Source organism: Augochlora pura, chromosome 3 (genome assembly GCF_028453695.1).
Source record: "Augochlora pura isolate Apur16 chromosome 3, APUR_v2.2.1, whole genome shotgun sequence".
In the NCBI taxonomy this organism is placed as follows: domain Eukaryota; kingdom Metazoa; phylum Arthropoda; class Insecta; order Hymenoptera; family Halictidae; genus Augochlora; species Augochlora pura.
This window is the reverse complement of record NC_135774.1, coordinates 3,325,238-3,349,433: the sequence shown is the minus strand read 5'-3', so window position 1 is coordinate 3,349,433 and position 24,196 is coordinate 3,325,238. Positions and strand designations below refer to the sequence as shown.

Below are 24,196 nucleotides of genomic sequence, written 5' to 3'. Positions count from 1 at the left end.
TTTTCCAGGGTTGGACGGACGCTGGAACAGTGCCGATCGCCGATCTATTAGGAGTAGCCGCCGTGAAAGGGTTGACACGCGACCGGGATTGATGATCGCCCGATGAAACGGGTTTTCCAACCCCCTCCGCGCGGCTCCCTCGGAATTTTTCGATTCTCCGCCGAAACGGGGATTCTAATTGTCTGGCGAACTGCTTCCGAGTCGCTGACATTGTGCGATTAATCGGCGCACTATGGCCTACTTGGAGTTGCAAAAGCTGTTAGGCTGCTCTAAAACATTTTTTCCGTAGCGCAGTTTGATTTTTAATCGCGTTTTGGTCTTGCATACACGACGATAAAGATTTTGCAAATTATTTTGACCCTTTATGGGATATCAGATATTCGGACTTAATATGTAAAGTGATAAATGAAATATTGGGATAGCTTGTTACTTGCCCACAGTATATATTTTGTTACGAGATGACCGATGAAAAATCAGCCGCGTGTCTCGCAACACCGTGCACGACTCGTGACGAACGTTCCGCCCAGGACCTTTTAAATCTCCGTGTAATTCATTTATTTCAACCTCCGGTGCAACACGCGGATCCTAATTAAAGATACAGCGGCCGCGTTAGCGCTGGGATTCGTTCTTAATCCAATAACGGACCGGCGAGATTAATCAAACAACAGTGAGCGAGATTCGAGTCACGCGGACAATCGACCTTTGGCGTCACCGCAAGCAGTTCGGTATTCGTCCCAGTCGCCTGCAATTAATTCCGCGAACAGAAACAGATTAAAAAAGGGGAATCTCGGTGAAACGATTTTCGAAAAAAACGTTTGTAAAAGAAAGAGACAGTCGAGGCCGGATGACCGGGTTCCAGAGGGGAACCCGCGAGCAGCGTCCGTCGGTCGGGGCCGACAGAGGAGGCGTCGGTGCTCATTAATAACCGGTGACTCGGCGTTTATATAAATAAATTGTACGCGGTCGCAGCCACTCACCTGCGATTTGGTCGATCGCTCACTATCCTGACGTGAAAGAAGCCTCTCCGCCCCCGCGCGTTCCCCCCTTCGGCTCGGCCCCCGCCGCCCGGTACTCCCCTCCACCGCCCTCCTCCTCCTCCACCTCCTCGTCCGTTCGTCTTCGTCGCTCGCGTCTCTCAATCGGAATTCCAAAAGGCACTAGAGCAAAGCAGCGAGAACGCGCACCAGTGCCGGGTCTATGAATGCCCCGGCCCCCCGATCCTCGGTCATTTATTTCGGCGGCGGTGCGCTGCCCCCGCTCTCTCTCTCTCTCTCTCTCTCTTTCTCTCTTCCCCCCCCCCCCCCCGAAAATGGCCGAATGAATGCCGCGAGACCCACCCTCTCTCTCTCCACCACCCTCCCCAGGTCTCTCTTGTCTCGGCCGCGGAGTTAGGATCGTTTTGAAAATCGAGGTCGAGGGCCTGCCCGACCAGCAGCCTCCTCCGCTGCTCCTCAGACCCTCCCGCGGCTCCTCCCGGGCTCCTTCTTGCTCTTTCGACTGTGTTCCCAGCACGGCGAATCCCTCTCAAGGTATCGGGCTCCGTGAAAGGGCCGGGTCGACGACGACGACGACGACGACGACGACGACGATGCTTTCTTCCACCCTCCTTTCTTCCTCAGGTGTCTCCCTCGAGACGCTCCTGGCCTACGCGAATTTTTAATCTCGGAATTTGTCACACCGCAATCGATCCCCGCGGCTCGCTGGACGCTTGACAAATATTTTCCGATTACGTATTTATAACCAATTGTTTGGTTTTGTTTAAATTATGTATATTATCATATATGATACGTGATTTTTAATAGCAAGAATTCTGATTTTTAACAAGTGTTATCGCAACATTTGCCACAAGCGACACATTTATTGAACGAACACTATCTCTAATGTCCGATTAATCTTAAAAAGCTGTGAGCCAAATAGTTGAATTAATTATAGACGCATTATTTTTTTATTCTTGAGGCCACGTATGAAACTTTCTGCCGCTTTTGGGCGCGAAGAGGAGGGCGGTTCTCCCGCGTTCGCAACGTTAAAACTGTCGTTTCCCTGGAACTCGAACGAGCAAACTTTAGAATACTTTTATCGGAGACACGTTCCACGCCGCCCCCGCCCCGGCGGGAGTTTCAATTATTTGTCCATTTCGGGACGGGGTGAGGGACGGGGGAGCGTTAAGGATAGAGTGTTAATGCGCTGATAACGCCGGGCCTTAATGGATTCGTTTAATTTTAGGCCGGGCGGCGCGGCGCGGCGGTTTCTATTAAAGCCGGATCGCTCGCCGGATGATTATCCCGTATTCCTTGAGCCCGCGGACCGCGATTTACGCCGGCTTTCCATCACTTTTCACCGGAGGTGCCCCGCGTCTCTGTATAAGTCCCCATTGAATTCGTTTCGCCCGAGCGACTCGTGCATTGCGGATAGTCGTGGGGCGGGTCGATCGCGCCCGTAAAATATTTAACGAGGCAGTTTCGCGGAGCGTCTTTGTAAACGTTATGAATATCGCAATAAAATATATACGTATATATTTGCGGGGCGGTCTTCCCGGTTTCGCGCGACGGTGTCTGTGCGGGCGATGCCACACAGCCGTCGCCGCATACAAATGGCCGAGGAGACTCTTCTTCGAAGGAACTCTTTCCTTCCTCCGCCCGTTAACTCGCTCACCAACTTCCACCCCCTTCGTCGCACCGTTTCTTTCTCTCCCTTTGCCGCGGTCCTACGGGCTCGGCCCGCGCAGTTCTGGGTGTCCAAGAGCCTCGTAAAAACACTCCGACGACCCGTAATGCGCATAGTTTCTCCAAGCACCGGGCATAACGTTTAATTTTAGCTTCGAACGTCTTCGGGAGCCGTGTCACCAGCCGCCCTCCACTCGTGGCAAATCACTGGCGTTCCACGCGAGAAAAACTTATATCTCGCGACAAATACCAGGCTTGGTGGACGGAAACGGTGCTGCGAGTACCGACGAACTACGTGGGTATTAATCTCGAAGGAGATTTCTCTGTTCGACACCTCGAAGGTGGTTCTTTGTGGCTCGCTATTGTTTCTGTCGAGAGGGATGTCGGTGGAGATGCAAAAGAGAAAAGGCGTGGGTTCGTACCATCGTCAACTTGTGTAACTAAGGATTAAAAATGTTGCACTGATTTCAAGCAACATTAATCTCTTAAATATTAAAATAATCTCCTTATTTTACTAACAATATTTAAGCATTGCATTAAATATAAGTACAAAAAATGTATAGACCACTGAGTTCTGTGATCCTTAATTCTTAACTCTCGTAACTATCTCTATACTGTAAACTAAATGAAAAATAAAAATTATTTAAATTCAAGCAATTCTGACCGACGCACGATCTTTGTTCCAGAGAACGCAGCTCCATCACCGTGGATCCCGTTCTTCGTCCCGGTGAGTGAAGTTTACACAGTCTTTGGCAGCGATCGAATGGTTTCCGCGCGAGCGAGCCGCCGTTAAGGCGCCCGTTAATCCTCGATCCTTGGATCTTGTTCGTTTAAAGCACGCGCAAGGATCGCACGGAAGTTGGTGGCGCGTCGAGTCTCTCCGGCTTGTTGCGGGGCTCGCGGTGTTCGGAGGGTGAATTGAAAAGGGGTGCGGCAGAGGTGCTCTGCGGAGGCGTGCACCCGGTAAGATTTAATGTGATCTGGCTGCTGTCCTCTCTCTCTCTCTCTCTCTCTTAGTCTCTCCCGGGGTGGCTCTCTTTTCTTTTCATTCGCCACCCCCCAATCAGCCTTTTTCCTCGCGCATCCACCGACGCGGCCGTCCTCCAGGCATTTTCAACCCCCGAAAACCCTCGACTGCTTCCGCGGGAGAGAGAGACGGTCTCGCGAGAACGAAGGAAACCGCGTGGGTGGATGGCGAAAGATCGAGAGAGAGGGAGAGTGAGAGCGCGCGAGATGGAAGATGAAGAGAGAGAGAGAGACAGGGTGCGAGAAGAAGAGAGAGAAAGAGAGAGAGAGAGTGAAAAAGAGAGTGAGAGAGAAAGAGAGAGAGGGAGAGAGAGAGAGAGGTGTAGAGAGAACGGATGGTCCTGAGGGTGGAAGAGCATCCCTCTCGGCGGCGTCACCTCGAGGGCCCAATTAGCGCCAGCACGAGTGTCATTCCGCCGCGGTTTCCGCATACTGGCGTTTTCTGCGGTTTCGTTCCTCCCACGTAGCGGCCGTTGTGCAGAGCGCCGCTGCTGCTCGCCGAGCGGAGCGGAGCCGAGCGGTGCCGCGTCGCTCCGTGCGTGAGCCAGATATCTTCACCACCCCCGCCCCCGGCTGGGTTTCGCGGCTCCTTCCTATGGCTGACTGACTGACTGTGGCTGACTGGTCCTCGCGGACTGGTTCGTGCTCCCCCGCTTGCCCTCGCCCCCAAGGGTTCTCGTTTTCTTCGTTCCTCAGCCCGTCAGCGAGCTTTAACCAGCTCCAGCCAGCGCCAGCCAGCACCAGCCAGCTTCAGCCGGCTCCAGTCAGCCGCGGTCTCCTTCGACCGAGGGAGACAGAGTGCATTATCCAATTTTCTAGCAGATATTTCACGATATAATAATTGGGCATTCAACGCGAGCCCTCTCTCTCTCTCTCTCTCTCTCTGTCTCTTTCTCTCGCACTCTGGCAACCCCGCGAGTCCCGCTGCCGCGCTCGCCTTTCACTCCGGAGGAGAGGATCGTTGAATTATATTCCCGGGCAATGGGTGAGAGGGGCTGTGCGCGCAAACGGGCAACGAGCGAGGGCCAACCCGGCACGGGGCACCAATGGAAACATTTTCCATCCGTAGAATGCGTCGGATACCGTAAGGATCCGTCTCTCTTTCTTCCCCCATCGGTCCTCCGTCTTGTTCTTTCCACGCCGTCCCCTCCGCTCCTCTCCTCGCCCCCCCCCCCCCCCCCCCCCCCCCCCCCACCACCCCCCCGAGCTCTTCGTTATTCTTCGAATGCTCTCGGTTCCTCCGATGTCTCTTCCACCCTCTTGCTCCGCGACCCGCCCCGCCGGCCCCGGCCCCCCTCTGGCGAGCCTCTTCCCCGGTTATTTCCATAACGACACTTTAAGCAACGTTAATTATTGTCGGCGTAATGAGCTCGAGGAAGTCTTCCAAGACGCAGACTCGCGCTCGCCCAGCGCGTTCGCCTCTGCGTTCGTCTTCTTCTTTTCCGCCCCGGGCGCCCCTGCTCTCCGCTTGTTCGCCGAGTGTCAAAGGCTCTCTCTCTATCTCTCTCTCTCTCTCTCTCTCCCTCTCCCTTCCTTCCTCGCTTTCCACCCCCGTCGCTTGCACGATCCCACGGGATATCTCGCGGATCTGCATCACCGCGTCTTTCCGCGGAGCTGATCTCGTTAAGGAACCTCCTTCGTTCTAACGCCGACGCCCGGTTGCGCCTTGTTAGCGCGTCTCGGCGAGTTTAGCCCCCCCCCCCCCCCCTGCGACCCGCCCCGCCACACCGTCGTCCCCCGCGCGACGACGGAAACGAGCCTCGAGGATCGCGCGTTTAATGACGCGTGCGTCGCGAGCGCGAAAATTAGTCGGAGGATCGAACTAGGCTGAGGATCGGCAGGGGTGAACAACCCCCTGATCTATTTACCCCGATACCAAGTACACGAAACCAGCGATTTTGGAAACTGTATGCAGCAAAAATCAGTGAAAGGTTTGTACATTAAATGTATTGACATTTTTAGAAAATACGTCAAACGTTATAAAAGTATACGTAATTGTTTTATCAGGCCAGCATGTCTCAAATTGACCCCTTGCACTGTCGCTGCTTTCATGCAGTGACTATTAGCACTTATTTGTAATTAGTAATTTTCATAATAGGAGCGGACAATTTTTTTCCTATATTGTCTTTATTATTTAATTTTACTTTGATGTAAAAGAAATTAATGATATTCATATTTAGTAGAGCTTGCATAAAATCTTCACCACGAGTCTGACTCGTTGTTATAGTGCAAGGGGTTAAGCTGGAGAAAGCTTTCTTCAATTAGAGCATCGATTTGAAGCCGATACAAATCATTTTAGTATCTATTTTCTCATAGACAGGACTAAATACCCTCGATCGAAACGAGATAATATCGGGACACAGAAAATCGGTGCCAAATCGTAGGCCAAGGGGTTAATACCAGCTAGAGGAGTGCAATGGCAGGTGGGATCCAGTTTGCTTTTTCCGCGTGAACCCGTAGGAATTAAGAGTACCCGGAGTCATCCCTTAAGTCCCGGTCGGAATAATTCCTCTCTCTCTCTCTCTCTCTTTCCTTCTCTTTCTCTCCCTTTCTCCCTCCCTCTTCGCGTCGTTGTTGTGCCGAGGGCGACAATAAAGCTCGGCTTTGGCCCGCTTCAGCTGTCAATCAGCGGCTGTCGGCTCGCATTTTATTGACCGCCAGGCGAACGTACCCGGGGGTTCGTTATAATAGCTGTTTCGGGAATCTCGAGCGTTCGCACGAGATCGCCCCGGAAATCCTCGTGGAATTCCGTGACGCGACCGTTTCCATCCCCGGCGAATTAATACCGATACCCGAAAGCCCGCCTTTGTTCGACGAGCGAGCGCGATGCCGTCGTCGCGGAATTAAACGAGCGCCGGGGATGTTCAACTGCGACTACGATGGCACCGGTTGACGCTCGGATGGAGACCGGGGTCGACGCAACATCGTCTTACATCTGCTTTGCTTTTTGATTCGCATTTTTCGACAGAGAAATATACATTTTGCTGTGTATTTCAGTATAGAGCTCTGAGTGGGTTTGTTTTTGCTTTGTTGGAGTCAGAAAAGTGTCCTATAGGGCTACTTGACTTTTAAACTCCTCAGAGTACCTTCAATTAGTGTTAAGATCATTTACGTATTCTCCCAGTGTGCGGCGCTCGAAATGGGCGTGGCATAATCGCTCTTTCCACAGGCGGAGCCAGGCCATTGCCCCAAGGGGCAAGCGAGGGCCACGGTGATCGCATTAGTGCTAACACCATCGAGGCTGAACAGCGATTCGCGAGACCACCATGGTCGCGACAGAGGCGAGAAGAGAAAGGCGGCTGAAGTGGTCCGAAAGTGGGAATCCACAATGACGTCGTTAGGCCCGGCACGAACGGCGACAACTCTTTCCCGTTACTTGGTGTACCGAGTGTCATTCAATTGCGCATCCCAATTAAATAACAGGCAAAAGGGCGACGTAGCGTCGCGTACCGTCCCGACGCCCCCTAATTGCGAGCTTGGAGGAGCACCGAGCAGGAGTAGGAAGAAACGGCTGGCTACCGAAGAGAGGGGAGGCGGGAGGACGAGGAGGAGGAGGAGGAGGAGGGCGGCTGTGTTCGAGGGGCTGGCAGAACGAGAGATAAACACTCGGCGCGGGGATGAGACGGTCTCTCCCCCGAATGGCGGGATCGCGAGGGTAGAGCGCGGATCCGTTTCCTTTAATTCCGGGCGCGCTTTCTTTTCCTCGATCTTTTAGCGCGCGGCGAGCCGCGCAGGGGGTGCACGCACTCCGCGGCCTAGCCGCGGAAATAAAATTGAAATTAACCATCGGACCCGCGCGATATTTCGTATCCACGACGGGGTGAAATTCGACGCTCGCCTCGCTACCAGAGAAAAAGAGGTCGCCGGCTAATAGGAGGTGCGCGCGGGTGTTGCTTTCGAATTTCCGAAAAAGGTGGAAAAAAACCGGGAGAGATTGAGTGTGCGTTTGTGCATACGAGTGTCAATGTGCGTGTGGGTGAAAGAGAGAGAGAGAGAGAGAGGAGAGGATTCGTCAGCGCGGGTGCATCGGGGCATCCGCCGCGTCTCTGTGCTCTCTCTCGCGTTGCGACGCTCGCTCGCGCCGCGCCGGCTCGCCGTTTCTCTCCTGTACAGCATTAAAGAGTAACGTAATTAGCACAGGCAAATGAACTAATTACCAGAATACGAATGACGAGGCAGCCTGACAAAAGAGCTGCTCTTATTCGTCTCGCTCCGTTCTTCGCGTCGCTCGTTCACCGTATCTTTCTCGTCGCGTTTTTCCCATCGCAACGGCGGTCCCGATGCAACCGGCTGCGCTCCGCTCCGCTCGGCACCGCTTCGCTCTGCACTGCTCTGCTCGCTCGACGACGACGACGGCGGCGGCGGCGGAGGCTACGACGACGTCGACTACGAGCCGACCTCGCACAAACGGCCCTCCCAAGAATCGAAATGCTAATTAAAGGCTCCTCCCGCCCGGCTAAAGGAGTGAAAAAGGGACGCGCGACAGACGGCAGGATGCGCGACGCGGGGGTGCGGCGCGGCGCGGCGCGGCGGCGCGCTCCGATCCTCGGGGACGCGATGCTCTCTCGTTTTGAGTCGCGCCAAAGGAGACGTTCCATTGACGACACACTGACATCCCTTTCTCTATTTATCGAGTCCTTTGAACCCGCTCCTTTGTCCTCCCTAAGCTGTATCTCGGATTCATCCCCCAAGACTGCGCCTCGTCTTCCGTCGGACCGTAAGAACATTTTAATTCGACGCATGCTAATTATTTATTTCACAGCTGAGGCATCGCCGCCTCTGATCCTCCGCGCAGCTACGCAGCTTCTAGTGCACATTGTCTGCTTCGATTCGCTTTTTTGCCAGCTGATTTACGCTTTATGTATCATTTATATCTCACTCTCCTCCCGATCTCTTCGCTGATCGAAATCCTCGCGGGCGTTTCTACGGTGCGAATTTGTCACCTCTCGCAAGACAAATAGAACAACAGCGACGCTGTCAAAAGCAGGGCGGCGCAAAGCAGCGGACATTTTTGTAAGCGGCGAACACCTCGCCGAAAATAAATATCAGTGTATCGCTGTCAAGAGCAGAGGCTCGTGTCGCCGGCAAAAGTGGCCGCCGGATCGCTCGAAGGGGGTGAAAAATGGCCGCGCATTGGCCGCGACGGAGAGGCTAGATTCCCCCAATTAACAAGTCGCGGAGGAGCCGAGGGCGACAGTGGCGCGATGATCGAGCTATCCAGGATTTCGAGGAGCGTGTTCTTTTGAATCGGGGAGGAGGAAGACAGTGCCCTTTGGGCGCGTCGTCGTCAGGCAGTCGGAAACGAAGCGCGGGGGCCCGAGCAGCCGGATAGCGGCGGGCGTCGGATGGCGCAAAATGGAAACGCCGTAATTAGTATGCGCGTCCGCACGTTATGCACGCAACGGCACTCACTTCGCTCGGCACCCTCGCCTCGGTGGCCGTCGAGGAGGGTCGGGGGCGACGGGCGACGGGCGACGGCGGGGGTGTGGGTGTTGCAATTCGCACTTATGTCGAGCAAGTGCAGCAACACCGGCGACTTCATCGAGGCGTGCATATCTGGGCGTCCTTAATGCGTGCATCCACGGTGCACACAGAGAAACGCGCGCGGCGCTGCACGAGGCGGCGCGAGGCGGCGCGACGCGCGGCGAGAGGGGGCCGGCGAAAGTGGGCGTCGGTGTGCGTGCCGACGACTGACACGGTCGTCCTCCTCTTCCTCCTGACGGTTTCTCCGGCGTCGCCGTCGCCGTCGACGTCGACGTTGTGACACGCATCGTGAGCACGCCGGTGCGTCGCGACGCGGAAGTGTCGCCCTTCGCACTCGCGCGCGAAAGAGCAAGACCAGGTCGGCCGACCGCCAGTCGGAAAGGGAACTCTGGAGAACAGCGGGAGGAGTTGGAGCAGCGGGTGACAGCAAGTCGAGATACCGACTCCCTCGACTGCCGTGCGCATCCTAATTGGGAATTTAAACCCACTCTCGCCGATGGCAAATCGCCCAGGAATGCGCAGTCGAATCTTTCTGGGAAAACTACGATTCGACACGGTTGAGTTTCCGTCAGATTCATTGGATGAGACTTTCATGGCCCAGCTATACCTACTCTTCTTCCACCAGTGCTATAGCCTTTTCTATACAGGCTTGATCACTGTTGCAACGAAACCTACTAATTTTCGTCGACGAGCATTTCCCAGCCGTTCCCCGGCCTCGCGGTCATCGCCGATCATCTCGAAAACGCGTCGGTCGATCGGATTTTGATTTCCTGCGACACAGGACGGCAGTCGGCGGTTTTTCCAGCGGTCTTTCCTCCATTAGCGGCGGCGGCGGCGGCGGCAAAGCGGGGACGGCAGGCAGCGGGTGTATTTCGCTAGCGCGACTCTTTCAGCCCTGTCCCCGGGCATTCTGGCTCGCGTCGCGATCATTTGATCATCCAATAGCGATCGGAGGTTTAAAGCGAGGCCGCGGAGTGCTCGAACATCAAACGCGGGGCCGAAATGCTGCTGCTCGGCGTGGTTCCGCTCCGCTCGTCGCAAGCTCCGCGCGCCGCTTTGAGCGTATCCGCGCGGCGCCATCGGAGCAGAACACAGAGCGCTCTTTGACGCGCGGCTTTGTCTCGCGCGGCGCGGCGGCTTTCATCGTTAAACCCCGCGCGACACTCCGCGATGATTCCCGACAATCACCGGGAAATTAGCTCGCGAGCTAATTATCGCTTTGGGGATACCCGCGCAGCGCGAGCCGACGAGGACGAACAAGAAAGCGGAACGAGTGCGGATATAGAGAGGAGGTCTCGATCCTCTTTTCAGAGGCCTCCGCTCGGTTCCGCGCGCGAATCCGCGTATCGCTGCGCCGCGAACGCGCCGCGCCGCGCCGCTCCGGTCGGCCGGATGCTTGAAGCGGCACGCTCGACTCGTTGCTTAGGGCCCGGGTCGCTGCTTAAGCCGAGGCCGCTTAAGCCGCTCCGCGCGCGGATCAAACGCGCCCCCGCGCCCGCTTCCTTTCTCCGCCGCCCTTTCCGCCGCGCTTTTTTCGCCTTTCGTCGCGCGGCCGCCGCTTAATTCAAACCGCCGCGCCAGCCGGACGGCTGAAAAGCCGCTACCGCTCACGTTCTCGCTCCTCCCGAAAACACCCTCTTGCTCGCGCAGCCGGCTTTTTTTGTCGCTCGATGCGTAGGAGGCGCGTCAAAGCGACCTCGCGTAACGACGACACCTCGCGCGCGCCAAAAGAACGCGGACGCCGACGCGCGGCTCTCGCGTTTCCTCGCGCCTCCGTTTTTCCCCACCCTCCCGTCTCCACCTCCCTTCGATTATCCCCGCGATATCGAAGGCGGATTTTAACCCTGCCGCTCCGCCGATGAGTCTCGCTTTCCGAGCCCTGGGTAGCCGTGGCTTCTCGCCGACTGTTTTCCAGCGGCGTGACGACGCGCGTTTTGCGTATCGATTTCGAGAACGCGGGCGAGTGGCTTCCTTCTCCGCATCGTTAGCCTAGTTTCCATCCGCTCCGGCTGCTCGAGAGCCGGCCCGGGGAACAACACGAGGTCCGGTGTAAATTAAGGGCTATAATTCACGCGCGACTCTCCGCGCGACTAATGAGAGAACGCCCCGTCATTCGGCGTCATCTGCGCGTCTTCGCAGGCGGCTCTCACGGCGGTGACGGAATCGCAGCGTAACTGTTCTCGATCCATCATCGGACCTCGATCGCGGGATTTTCGAAACCACCCCACGCTGATCCTTCGCCATCCGAACTGGGGTTCGACGATAATTTAAGCGCTGGGTTATCGGCAAGGAAAGAGCCACGCCGAAACTCCCGTAACAATTTATAGAAGTTCGCGCAATTAAAATTTTTTATATATGAAAGCTTCGTGTACGCGCCGCTAAGGGTCGGACGCGCGAGAAACGGCGCCACTGACGCGGAAGAATTTAGAAAAGTAATTTCTAACCTCAAACTGTGCGATATGAAAACTGAGGAAAGCAGGAACGTTCAATTGGCGATTCTCTAATTTTAGGTTGGTATATAAGTTGTAAATAGGGTTGGAAGAAAGGGGGAAATCATATAAAAAAAATTAATAAACTCTAATTTTAGACGAATCCATTGGCGTTCCCTTAATCCTACACACAAGAAGAAAGAAGTCGAAAACATATTATATATATTAGCTTTCTATCAACTTCAAAATAATTTCCTTAAAACACTGGCTGTTGCCAGGTGTGCTTAAAAGTGAGCGGACTTCCTCCTTTATTCTTAGATTCGTCCGTAAAAACTTGACCAAACTCGCCGGAACTTCGGCGCGAACTTCGTTGGAACTGGTTCGGTAGTAGTTGCCACTGATAAAAATCTGGTACGCGACGCAGAAGTCGATTAATTCCCGCGCGGCGTGGGAGCGTTATTATACCTGTTGGCGAGCCGGAGGGGCTGAAACGAGATCGGCAGAAAGCAAAACTAACGATTGTCGGGATGCCGCGAGTTAAAGCGCGGGGAAACGAGGCGATTGTTAGCCGCATCTACCGATTGAATGGAATAGAGCGGCTGAAAGGCCGACATTAGCATTCGAGACGGTTCAGAGGGTCGCGTAGACGTTTTTTTTTTCTCCTTTTCCCTTTTTTCTTTTTTTTCTTTTTTTTTTTTTTTTAAAAAGAGGGAAGAAATGGAGCGACGGTCCCGTTAGCCAGGGCGACGAGGAACGTCGACGTTGAGATACGCAGCCAGCGAAACACAACGACACCCTTGGCTCGCTGTTCATCATTGGCTGCACCTTTTCACGGGTGCAGCGCGTGCTGTCGTCGCATCGTCCCTTTGTTCCCCAGCCTGCCGCTTCCGGTTGCCGTTCGACTATCAATGTTTGTTCATACGAACCAGTTCTTGCAGTTCGGAGCTCCGCGAAAGTAATGAACGCGCGAATGGCCTGCGAGCCAGTCAAGAATCCTGGAACTATTGCGAAGTAAAAATCTCTGTTACAATATCCTTCTCACCTGCATATTTTCAAGATACCGTAAACCCTTTTGTCATTCTTTTACTCCATTTAGACGCTCTATCATCGCTACTTTGCGTTTAGAATAATAACAAAATTCAATTAAAATTCAACTAAATAAAGATTCACGGTCTGCTAATGATAGTTCGTTTATACAAAAATTGGTGGTTTGAAGCTTCAATAAAATACTGAAAGGATAATTTTTAAGATTTCGAGGATTCTAATATAATAAAACTCAGTACCAGCGAAACAATCTGTCTACACGCCAGCAGATTTTGTAGATCAAGTAAAGATTCGTAATTAATCGACAACCACCATCTATTCTTGCGAATCAATTGGTGCGTCTGGAGCCTCTGGCTAACAATCTAGCAAAGATCTCCGCGACTATCGCCGCGTTTGTTCCTCGAGTGACAATCCAGCTCGCCGGGCAGCTCCACAGACCCAGTTCCGAAGATGTCCATCGCGTTTACAAGCGATCCCGGCGCCGTAACAACCGGAAACAGCTTCTGTTACAACATGCTGCTGTTAGAACCAGCTCGAAGTTGCAGAGCCACGGAATACGGGAATCGGCTGCGCGGAAAGCCGAACCGGATCGCCAGGGAGACTCGGCTCGGGGTGGGCTCGGGGGCAGGAAAAGGTGCGGAGCCGGGGTCGTCTTTCAATTACGAAAACGAAGCGGGAGCAGGTTCGGGGGGGGGGGGGGGGGCGGCGAGGCACGGAGAGGGCTCGGAACTAGGAAGCGGCGGGAAGAAAGGAAGGAGCGCGGAGATGGAAACAGAGGAGAGGAGGTCGAGGACGATGACTGCGTGAAAACGGCACACGAAGACAACGCTCTCGGGCGGGCGACACTCTCTCGGCCCTCTCGTTGTTAATCGTTGGTTGCACCCTTTCACGGCTGCGCCCCGGCGCGGCGCACGCCGGTTTTCTCGCTCCTGCCCTTTTGTCCATTAGCCTCATCTCCGCGTCGACGCCGGGCGCCGTTCCCGTTTTTCCGCGGCCGGTGTGCGCGCCTCGAACCGAGAACCCGGCGTCCGTGCCTCGAAGACTCCGTAGAACGTGGTCGGCCAGGTGTGAACGGTGAACACCGTCGATCCTTCGGCCCCCCTCGTGCCCCACCCGCCGGTTTCTCGCGCCCGGAGCGTCTTCCGCAACGGAGGACCATTCGCGGAGGCTGGCTTATTAAGCCCCCGGCCTCGGAGAACAATAAACCGTGGCGGTTCAAGCCCGAGCGGTTTTTTCACCGGCGAGGAAATCAGGCGTCGCGGCTCGTCGTCGTCGTCGTCGTCGCTGCTCGTTCGCGGCTCGTCGCGGCTGCTCGAAGACGCCTCAGCGGCCACGGATTTCGGATAACGAAGTCCCCCGGGTGTGAAATGCGGCTCCCCATCTGCAGATTGCGGGCGTCGTCTCTCCGCTCGAGAACGCGCTGTCTTCGCGCCGTCCTCTCGCCGCCGGCTTATTAAGAACGGGCAAAACGGAACAGAAAATGTGCGACGATCCGCTCGAGAAACCGCTTGTTCCCCGGCCGGGAACAATGGGCGCGCCGCGGCGCACGTTCTCGCGTGCCCGCCGCATCCTCCCCCGCGACGGCCGGCCCTCGGCCCTCCTCCCTTCGCGATAATCGTTTCGTCGATACGTCCGCGGTTATCTTCGATTCCTCGCTGTTTTTTTTCCGGCAACGTTTAAACCGCTGCGTTCCGCGTTATCCATTTCCGATGCGCTCCCAGATGCACTTCGGGTCCGTTCCTCGTTGCTAGAATTCCCCCCCTCTCTCTCTCTCTCTCTATTTCCCTCTCTCGTTCTCCACTCCCTTTTCCCCGCTGTTAGCTAGTTAACAATAAGACGTAATTATTTGTTTCACCGTGGCCGGCCGCTGAAACGAAATTATTTTTTAAAGTACCTCGTTAAGTATATTTGCCTGGTTCGCTCGGCACCGAACTACGCACAAAGCCCAGCCAAGGAGTTAAACAAGCGGCCCACTCCCCCTCCCCCCCGACTTTGTATTTCCCGCCAGACCAAAGGCGGAACTTACCTCCGGGGGGGGGGGGGGGGGGGGAGAGAGTTTCTCTTTCCCCGCGGAGTTTCGTTTCTGTTCCCGGTTACACGGCACTTTCTCGAAAATTCTCTAATTGCGTTCAGCGCGATCTAGGTTGCCGAGCCACCGAAACTTCCTCGCCCTTAACGCCGTCCGTTAGAAAACTGCCTGCCGGTTGTCGCCGCCTTCGATGCCAGCCGTTCCCGCGATTAATGGCCGCGTTCAGCTTTGCTGCACTCTCCCCGCGAATCGTCCCCCGATTGTTCTTTATTTAACTCCCCGGGGCGGACGAACTAATCGAAGTCGCTCGCGTTCGATTCTACAGTCGCTGAAACTGTCGGAATGTTTCTGTAGGAAATTCTCTTTTTAGTTTAGGTTTTCGAGCCCTTTACTCTTCGCGAAAGGGGAGAAAATATGAATTGAGGATAAGGTAGGAAATTACATAATAGAGATTTAAATAATGGGAAAAGTATGCAATACTTGCTGGCAATTTTTGTAACCTACTCAAAGAGTTAACAGAAAGTGATTCACGATTAACTGGTTCATAGGAAATGTCTCCCAATTTACCCCGCTTCAGGATAATCGTATCTCTGTGACATTTTTACATTATCCACGATTTTTGCGAATGCCGCAGCGATCGCCTTTTTCATCTGTTCTCCGGATATTATCGCCGATCGTCCCCGATAGGTTTCATCGACGGTTAACGACAAGTTCTCCGTTTCAGTCACCGCGGTGGCGGCGGCGGCGGCTCTCCCGCGTCCAGGAATATCCCTCGTTCGTTCCTCCTTCGAGCGCCGCTGGGAAATACAACAAATACGGGCCGACGAGGACTCTGGAAAGTACCAGTGTTACCGGGGATTATCATTGTGCTCGAGAGTGGTGGCGATTAATTTAATTGCATGCACCTTTCCCTCCCACCGGAGGGAGGACTGCTACCCCCAACCACGCCCGTTCCGCGCGCGTCCTCTCCTCCTCGCTGCGGAAGAAGCAATTAAGCACTTCGCGTGCCGATTGGCCGTACAATTAGGGTGAATTATAATATCGTAATAATTGCGACAATTAACGTTATGTACGAACTGCCCCCGGGATGCGAGATTCCTCCCTCCCTTTCCATCTTTCTCTCCCTTTCTCTCTCTCTCTTTTTCTGTTCGTTTCCACTAGATTCTCCGAGCAGCAGCCCGTTGGTTTTCTTTTTCTCGGCCTCTTTCTCTCTCCCCCCGTTTGCACCCTCGTTCCCGCTCTATCGCTGTTTCTCCGTCTCTCTCTTTTTCTCTCTCCCTCTGTCTCTCTCTCTCTCTCTCTCTCCGTAGACCAGCACTCCCGCGAGCGGTTACGCTCCCAGTTTTTTCCTTCCGGATGAAGAAATCCTGAAGGACCGGATACGGTTTCCGCTCTCCGGATCGTGCAATCTGGAGCAGGTGCTTCTTCAGAAATGAACCGAGTCGGGACGGTTTACCATTCGCCGGCTCGGTTCACCGTGTCCGGAGTATTCGCGAAAATCCCGGCCGGTTTCCGCGACGCTCTACCCCCTCCCCCACCCACCCGACCGGCTGCCGAAACACGAACTCTGGAAGCGGAGCCGAGCCGCGCGCGGGGATGGTGGCGGTTCTTCTCCCGGCTGAGAGTCGTCTTGCAGGGTCCGGGGCCGAAACACCGGAAGGCACGAGCGCGCCGGGAACTTCGGATAATTGAAATAATCGAACGGTTCGCTTGGGAACGTCAGCGGCCAGGGGCTGCAATCGGAACTGGTTGCAGGCTCTCAAGCAAATTACCGGCGGATTAATTCGCACGTTCATCGGCGCATTGTGGCGCATCGATCGCGATTCTCCCGGCGAGCAGCCTTGGCTACAAACTCGGCTCTCTGCTCCTCTCTCTCTCTCTCTCTCTCTCTTACGATCGCTCTGTCTCTCGAGTTCTCTCTCGAGTTCTCTCTCGGCTCCTCTCTCGGCTTCTCTCTCGGCTTCTCTCTCGGTTTCTCTCCGGAGCCCGACTCTCTTCTTCAATTTCTTCCGCCTCCGCCCCCGGCTCCTCGGGCCAGCCACACTCGAGTCGAGTCGACTGCTAGCTAGCCGAGCTCTGGGACGTTCTAAGGAGTCTGCGAGGAGCCGCGGCTCGTCCAGAGGCGAAGCACCGCGCGCGCGTTCTATGCGCTTCCACGCGCTCAGAGCAGACGCTCGTCCGTGTGATTGTGCACGGAGAACGAGGACCCCGAGTCTGGAGCAGGAGTGCAGGACTCCGTTGCGCTATATATACACAGGGTCTCTCTCTCTCTCCTTGCCGGTGCCGAGCCCGAGGGGTTTACGAACACAATAGTTTGAAATATTCGAGCGCCGGCAAGAAGTTGCCCTCGCGCCGGTAATTAACGAGTTAAAGTTTGGCGTCGCGACGTCCTCTCGCCGTCTCACTCTCCCGCCCCGCCGCCGCGGGCCTCTCTCCGTCGGGTTCCTTCGGCTCTCTCTCTCTCTCTGTGTTCGACTCCCGTCTTCGTCGTTTCGCCGCCCCCGCCATAAGACTACTCCCGGCATCCATTAGTCGAGTGCCACGGGAATTCTCCTTTTGCCTGCCAAGAAAACTGAAGATTCTATTTTTCTCCGTTGGCCGAGCGGCTGCGCCGCGGTGCTCCCCGGGGCGAGACACCACGAGAGGATCTTGTGAGTCGCGCAACCCCTTCGCGAGCGTTAGAAAATTCACAAGATTTTTAATTAACGGGTCGCGCCGCACGCTCGCCCGCTCGCCTGCCGACTTAGTTCCCCCATTGTTCGCCGGGAGAGCCAGCCCGCGAGAGGCTCAATACCGGAGCGGCTGTTACGCCGGAAGACAAATCGACGAAGTTACGTGGAATTAGACAAAGTGACTCGCCAATGGACGAGCATTTGGGGGATGGCCAAGCCGGGCGGGGGGGGGGGGGGGGGGGGGGGGGGGAGAGGGGGAGAGAGCGCTCCAGTTGCCGGGCGACGACGTCTCGAAATCCCTTGGAAACTGTTCCTTCGCGGTGCAGGAATTCGTTGCGCCGAATTCCCTCTTCGCCTGCCCCCTCCCCCTCCCACCGCCAGCAGCTCTCTCTCTCCCCGGACCCGCCACGGTGAATCGAAGACGTTCCACGCTCTTCCACCCTTCTCGCCACCGGTGTTCTTTTCGAATCGATACTTCGCTCCGACTTAATTGCGTCGCCCGAGAAAGAATCTTCACGAATTTCTGCTCCCGCTCGAGTTCCACCCTTGGCATGGGGAGCAAGCGTTTCTAGCCATCGATTTGGCCCCCGGGGGCAACCTTCCGAGACGCAGACGTCCGTGAAAGAAGACACGCGTATCGGGGAATCGTCTGTCTTGCGCTATGCATAACTCGACAGCGCGAGACAGGCGTGGCTTCGTTGCCCTCGACTCACGCAGAGTCACGATGGATCCTCGTATAGTAATCACTGCCGGCACTTGTTCTAGAGAACCTATCTCTCACCTGAAATAAATCAGATCCTCCCTGAACCTTGTCGTTATGAACAGAAGACCAATTATCGTAATTTTTTCGTACGACGAAAATTCACAGGGGGCGTGGCTTAAATTCCAGTCCTTTTGTACAGCCGGAACAGTGACCCCACAGGGCAGTTCATTATTAACCCGGATCTAAAGTGACCCAGAAGAGAGGGAATCGCCCGCGAACCTCGTCAGCGTCGACGGAACACTATCGCAGCCGTCGTCTTTGTTTCCCGAACCGCAAAAGTAGGCGTGGTTTTGTTGCTCTCTCGCGCCGGCTCCTCGATGAACGGCGAATTCCTCTAGCTGCTCTGCATATCGGGGATCCCATGGAATCGCGGGACCACGCGGATTAAAACATCACACCCTCCTCGTCCTGATTGTATGCAGATCGGCCGCGTGCACACACGGCCGCCAGAGGCTCGAGTATTTATGTATTCAAATCCCCGCGCTCATCGAGTGGGGCGTTTGTTGGCTCTTCTAATAGAACCGTTTATTCTCGCATTAGCATATGCACACACCGTGCTTGGCTCGCGTAAGCCACGCACACGCCCGCGACCCGTATCTCGTTTCTCTATCGATTATATCCCGCGTCTTGCGACCTTTCCTTCCGCGAGCCCTCGACTCTATTGTGACCCGCAACACCCTGGACTCCTTCAATCGCGAGGAAATTGTCGTTTCCTGGCTGACGGCGGCTTCTTTTATCAGCTTAATCGGCTGCTCGATTCCGTGCTTCGGGAATCAGGAGTAGCCAGTCGCGCGGACATTTTGGGCTGAATTAACAGTCATTCTTCGATCGACTCGGTCGAAGTAGGTTACAGACTCCGAGGACCTGCGGCTCCCTCGCGCAACCCCACGTCATCAGCAACGCGTCTCGTGTAACTCAATTAACCCTGAAGTTCGCCGGGATTCGGACAAACATGTTCGCGGGATATCAATCGAGCGAAAGAGCGAGCGAGCGAGAGGAAATGGAGGAGAGAGAGAGAGAGAGACGCTTAAAGAGTCCGCGGAGGAGAGGGTTGACGGTGCGCGAGGGTGTAGGAGGCGCAGGGGTGGCTGAAGGATAGAGGGGGAAAGAGCGAGGAATGCTCGGGCTGGTAAACAAACTGTCTGAAACACTCCGGGTCGTTCCATTCCATTCGAGAACTCGGCGAGCCCCGCAGGTCCTCTCGACGGCATTATCTCGGTACATATTTAAGTGCATGACATGAAGACTGTCAGCGCCCCCACCGGCCCCCCCGCGTGCCCCGCCGCGGCGCGGCGGCCGCCCCTGGCCCGGCAGCAGCCTCGCTCCGCCCGCAAACCCGCGCCGGAGAGCGCGCTGCCCCGCCGCAAAACTCACCCCCGCGTAGAACTCGCCTCCTAGAAGTCCTCATTTCCCGGCTGCCGCTGTCAGACGCAGCCCTGGGCGGGTCATCAGATACTAGAGCTCGGATAATGCCGAACGGGACGTATACACACGTATACCGGCTCGCGCGTACACACGACGCCCGGCGCTCGTGTGCGCGGCCTCCTCTCTCGCTGCAAAGATGATAGAACCGGACTGATACGACGCTCGAGACGCGCCACCACTGCTCCGCAGGAATTCGATCCCCTGCATGGCCTTCGACGGGCTAGCTATTTTTTTTTCAACGGCTATCCTAAACCGTAAGCGCATGCTGGGGATCACCGACATCGGCGATTGGAGACTCTGAAGGCAGCAAGTGTGTGCTGACAGGTTAAAGGGTAGTTCGAAGGACTTGCTGATGGAGTTCTCTAGCTGAGAAATATTTAGCGACTGTCTTAGATTAGGGGTGGACGATATTTCCTCATTTTTCTGTCTTAGATTTGGAGGTTCAGCTATTCGTCTTCATTGTAATAAAGCCTTGTCTTCCAAGACTGCGGGGGAGACACGAGCAGCGAACTCTTTAGTCTGTGCTTAATGCAGCACTCATCCAATTAGATTTCATTTAGCAGGACTTATACTTGAATATTAATGAGTTCTATCATTTCAATAAGTTGGTCTAGCTTTAATAGACTATTCCATAGAGTAGATTACTTTAGCTACAGACCCTCTACGTATAACAGACCTTAGACCAGGACTAAAAGATTTTTCCTTGCTACCTTAAGGCTGGCCTTTCTTGGTGGATTTTACAGAAAAGATAGAGTAGTAAAGCAATCTACGTTCTCCTCTATCTGGTCCCACCTATCAGAATCACGCTGGTCAAAATTTCGCCACGTCGTACGCCAGTGCTGCTTGCAGGTAGGCGCGCTCACTCGATTTGTCCGAAAGTGCGATATCGCAGTCAACAGGCAAATTCGTACGAAACGCCGGGCACAATCACCGGCATGCTAAGGACGGTCGGAAGTTGGCGGCTAGGTGGCAGAAGGAATGGGAGAAAGTGGGCGCGACTGAGACCGGCCGAGCCACTCTCAGCCGCGAGGGAGAGAGGCAGGACGAGAGACCACGAAAGAGGACTCAATACCGATTCAGCGATTCCGGGTCGTTTAGCATTCCATCGACAATCCGGAGCGTCGACTGCCGACAGGAAAGTGAGAGTCCCTCCTCCCCCCGCGTGTCCTCTTTCTCGTTCTCTTTCTCGACAGCTTGCCCCCCTCTCTCTCTCTCTCTCTCTCTCTCGCTCGATCCTTCTTTCCCCGTGGCCGCCATTATATTCGTTCCTCGTCAGCTGACTGCTGATCGCTTCTGTCCCCCCGTCTGCCTCGCCCTCTTCTCCAGTTCATCCCCTATCTCGCTTTCTCTTTCTCTCTCTCTCCCTCTTTCTCTCGCTTTCTCTCGATCTATCTGTCTATCTATTGCCTTCTTCTCGAGAGAACTCCTCCTGTCCGGGCTCTAAATCCCTCGTCCTTCCTCCGTCGACATTGGAAGCATTGAGAGTGACGTCGAGGGCACATTGTCCCGGTCTTCGGGGAGTCCGGAATACCCGGCACCCCCCGGGACCCCCGCGTCCACCCTCGGCCTGGAAAACCCTTTTCTCTAGACGTCGAACCCGCGACTTGGCCAGCGAGACGAAGGTCGCGGAATTGCGGACTCGCTCAAGTGTTCAGCTCCCTGCCACGCCGCCCTGCTCGCCACTTCCGGTGCTGGGGGAGCCAACATAATCTATACTTCGACCGACAACGTTCCACGGATCGATAGTCTTGATATTCGAGCAGACTAATCGATAATGCATTTTGATATCATATAGATAATCAAATTATTTAATTGGAACTTCTGTAATAAAATGTGTACTTTTGCCATGTCTATCATAAATGGGTCAGCAATAAGCTTCAGCACTGCTGGAACGTCGATCTGATTTTTATGGCCGATCGAAGACCCACAATTCCATTCGGAGGAATGCGTTCTTGCATACAATTTCGCAATCGCAAATCAATTGTTGCCGAAATGGATCTGAAGCGCGGCGCAAGATGCAACGGATCAGCCCGGCCGTATTTTACGGCGTTCGATTACGGGCGCGTAGCGCGATTCCGGGCGAGGAATCGGTCCGAGCGATTCCGCGGACGTAAAGTTAACGCGGCGCGCCACGGGGGAGCCGTTTAATTTTGTTTATGCGAGGCACTTTGGAAGACGTAAACACGGTATCTCAATTCACCGGCGTAATTTCGCTCTCCCGCTTCGCCGGGCTGCGTTACGATTATGGCGTAATCATATCGGATTGTTATTATGGCTGATGGCCCGGCAGGGGTTTGCTTCGAGAGAGAGCGAGAGGAAGAGAGAGAGAGAGGGTGGGCAGGCTTATCTTTGAAATATGCTGATAGACCATCCACCCCGGCCACCGACGGTGGATCCACCCACACCCCCGCGTCTCTCCCTCCGATCGTTCGGCTCCTCCAGTTCCTCTACGACGTCTCCCGGCTTTTTTCTTCGCGTTCGACCCCCACGTCTACGCTTTATCGCGTCCGGGGGTCGCGCGAGAAATTGCCGGAGGATCGTGCCGCCTCCCCCTCCCCTCTCGTCCCATTTTATCACGGCCAGATTTTCAATTCGTGCCCTCGAGTGCCTGATTTTTCGATCTCACGCGTCGCATGAGCCCCGACGCCCTGAAATCCTCGGGACACTTTCATCCCCTTTGTACTCCACCTTCGGGGAACATCTTTGCGGCTTGTGGTTTCCACGGTGAATCAATTTCGGGAGGTTAGGACCGCGCGGAGAGATTAGTGGAGCAAGTTAAAGCGTTCCGTGATATCCTGTCTTCCTCTTTTAGGGGTTGAAATTCAAGTTTCAAGCAACGTACGATACAGTCTCTTCGAAATACTAACAAAAAATTATTGCAACAAATTGAAGTGACTTTTTGTGTTTTTCTTCTTTAAAGGATGAGATCTAGAACCTGAGTATATGTACAACTACCCTTCTTGCAGGGTTGCGAGGCCTCCAAGTCCAAACCCCTCAGCGTTCGCTTTGGAAAGAGCCGAGCCTTCTTCTTCCAGAAAATGAATTTCCCATAGGAGGATCTCACGGCGTACAAAATCGGCGGCAGACGGAATTCCCGGCACCCCCCGCGTCTTTTTCGGGAATCTCGCGGTTACCGAAGGGGTCGGCATTGTCCCCGGGTTCCGAGTCACGAGTCGACATCATCAGCCTCCTCGTCACGGTGACGTTCGCATTAGACATTAGACTACCAAATAAGTGGGTACGTGCCTCGTCGCCGGGGTTCGTGGAAGAGGGCGGGGGAGGCCTGTCAGCCCCTCCGCGCGCCCGCGCGCGCCCCCCCTCTGTGGCACCCGCATGCCACCCCCCGGGGGACGCAATCAGAACGTTTCAATCAACGGTCGCCCCGTGAGGGCCGTCGAAATCAGGCCGGAGGTCGGGGGGGCGAGAGGGGGGGCGGGGGGGGGGGGGGGGTGGAGAGCGGCGGCGTGTAGGGGGGAGCTTCGCGATTACTCTGATAACCGACGGGCATTAAATCTTGGACCGAGGAGAGGGCGGCGAAACCCCTTCCGCGCTCCTCTTTGTCACTGGGCCGCGGTTTTAAGGCGGGTGAGTCACGTGGCCGAGCTTTAAAGCCGACTCGATGGGGTTTCACGGTTTATCGGGACATCTCGCGCGCGCGCGCGCGCTGCCTGGGTCCGAGCGCTTGTTTATTTAGGGGATGATCGCCGCTCGAAATCATCCCTCAATTACTCCGCGAGACCCGCTCAGATTTCCACGGTAATCTCCGGGACTGTTTCTACGAGTATGTGTGTAACGCGTTAGTTGAATTGCGCGCATCGGTGAAATGAAATTTTCTCGTCGCAGCTTTTATGCTGATTAACGCTACTTGAGTTTGCCTTGTTGAGTTCGAGGGCTAGGGGGGAGATAAAATTTACCAGCAGCTAGTTTCAGGCGAAATCAAATTTTTCAGATGCGACATACGTTGTCAGGTTGTAATTTCTGAGAAGATAAAAGTTTCTAAATACAATCCTTACATAACATAAAATATTTCTACATTGAACACGAGCTGATTCCAGGGAAGACGTCATTTTCGACATGCCATTCTCGTGCAGAATAAAATTTATTAAACGCGAACAGCTGGCTTTTAATTCTGAGAATCACAAAATTCTCCACGCGCAATTTCTATTCGGTAAAAAAAATCGTCCAAGCACCCCGCTGGTCCATAGTTCCAACAACACGCAATCTCCTAAGCACTGGGAGCACCCCCGACAATCCAGACCTCTGTCAGAATTCTTGACGGAGTCATTTCGCAGATCGAAAGCCGCCGCTTAGGGGCCGAAGTTAGACGATCTGTCCGTCGAAAGCGGCGCGCGTCCGCGTCAGAAATCAGCAGTCGCTCAGTCAGTGATTTTGTTCTGTGATCTTCGGATGGGCTCGCACACGCGCGCGCGCGCGCACACGGCGAGCGTTGGAATCGACGGTGGCCGGTACCGGTAGTAATCCGTGCGGACGCGAATGAATGGCAAATGAATGGGGCGCGGCGCCACGGCGAAAAGTTAATCACGGCTCACCATATCGTTGTAAGGGAGGCCTTTCGGGGGTGTAACAAGGGGTTGCCCCTTTGGTTCCCTTGATTACATGGGCGTATCTCGATCGCGGATGCAACTCGCTCTCCCCCTGGA

The 24,196-nt window shown here is 54.9% G+C and overlaps 1 protein-coding gene across 1 annotated transcript in view; it reads left to right on the top strand.

Moving 5' to 3' along the window:
• The window catches only part of Soxn (SRY-box transcription factor soxNeuro), a 401,703-nt gene that overhangs the window by 58,732 nt on the left and 318,775 nt on the right, over positions 1-24,196 (top strand). The window contains exon 3 of the transcript XR_013493717.1: positions 3,350-3,390. The gene's annotated coding sequence lies outside the window, so the exon portion shown is untranslated. The remainder of the gene's footprint in view (positions 1-3,349; positions 3,391-24,196) is intronic.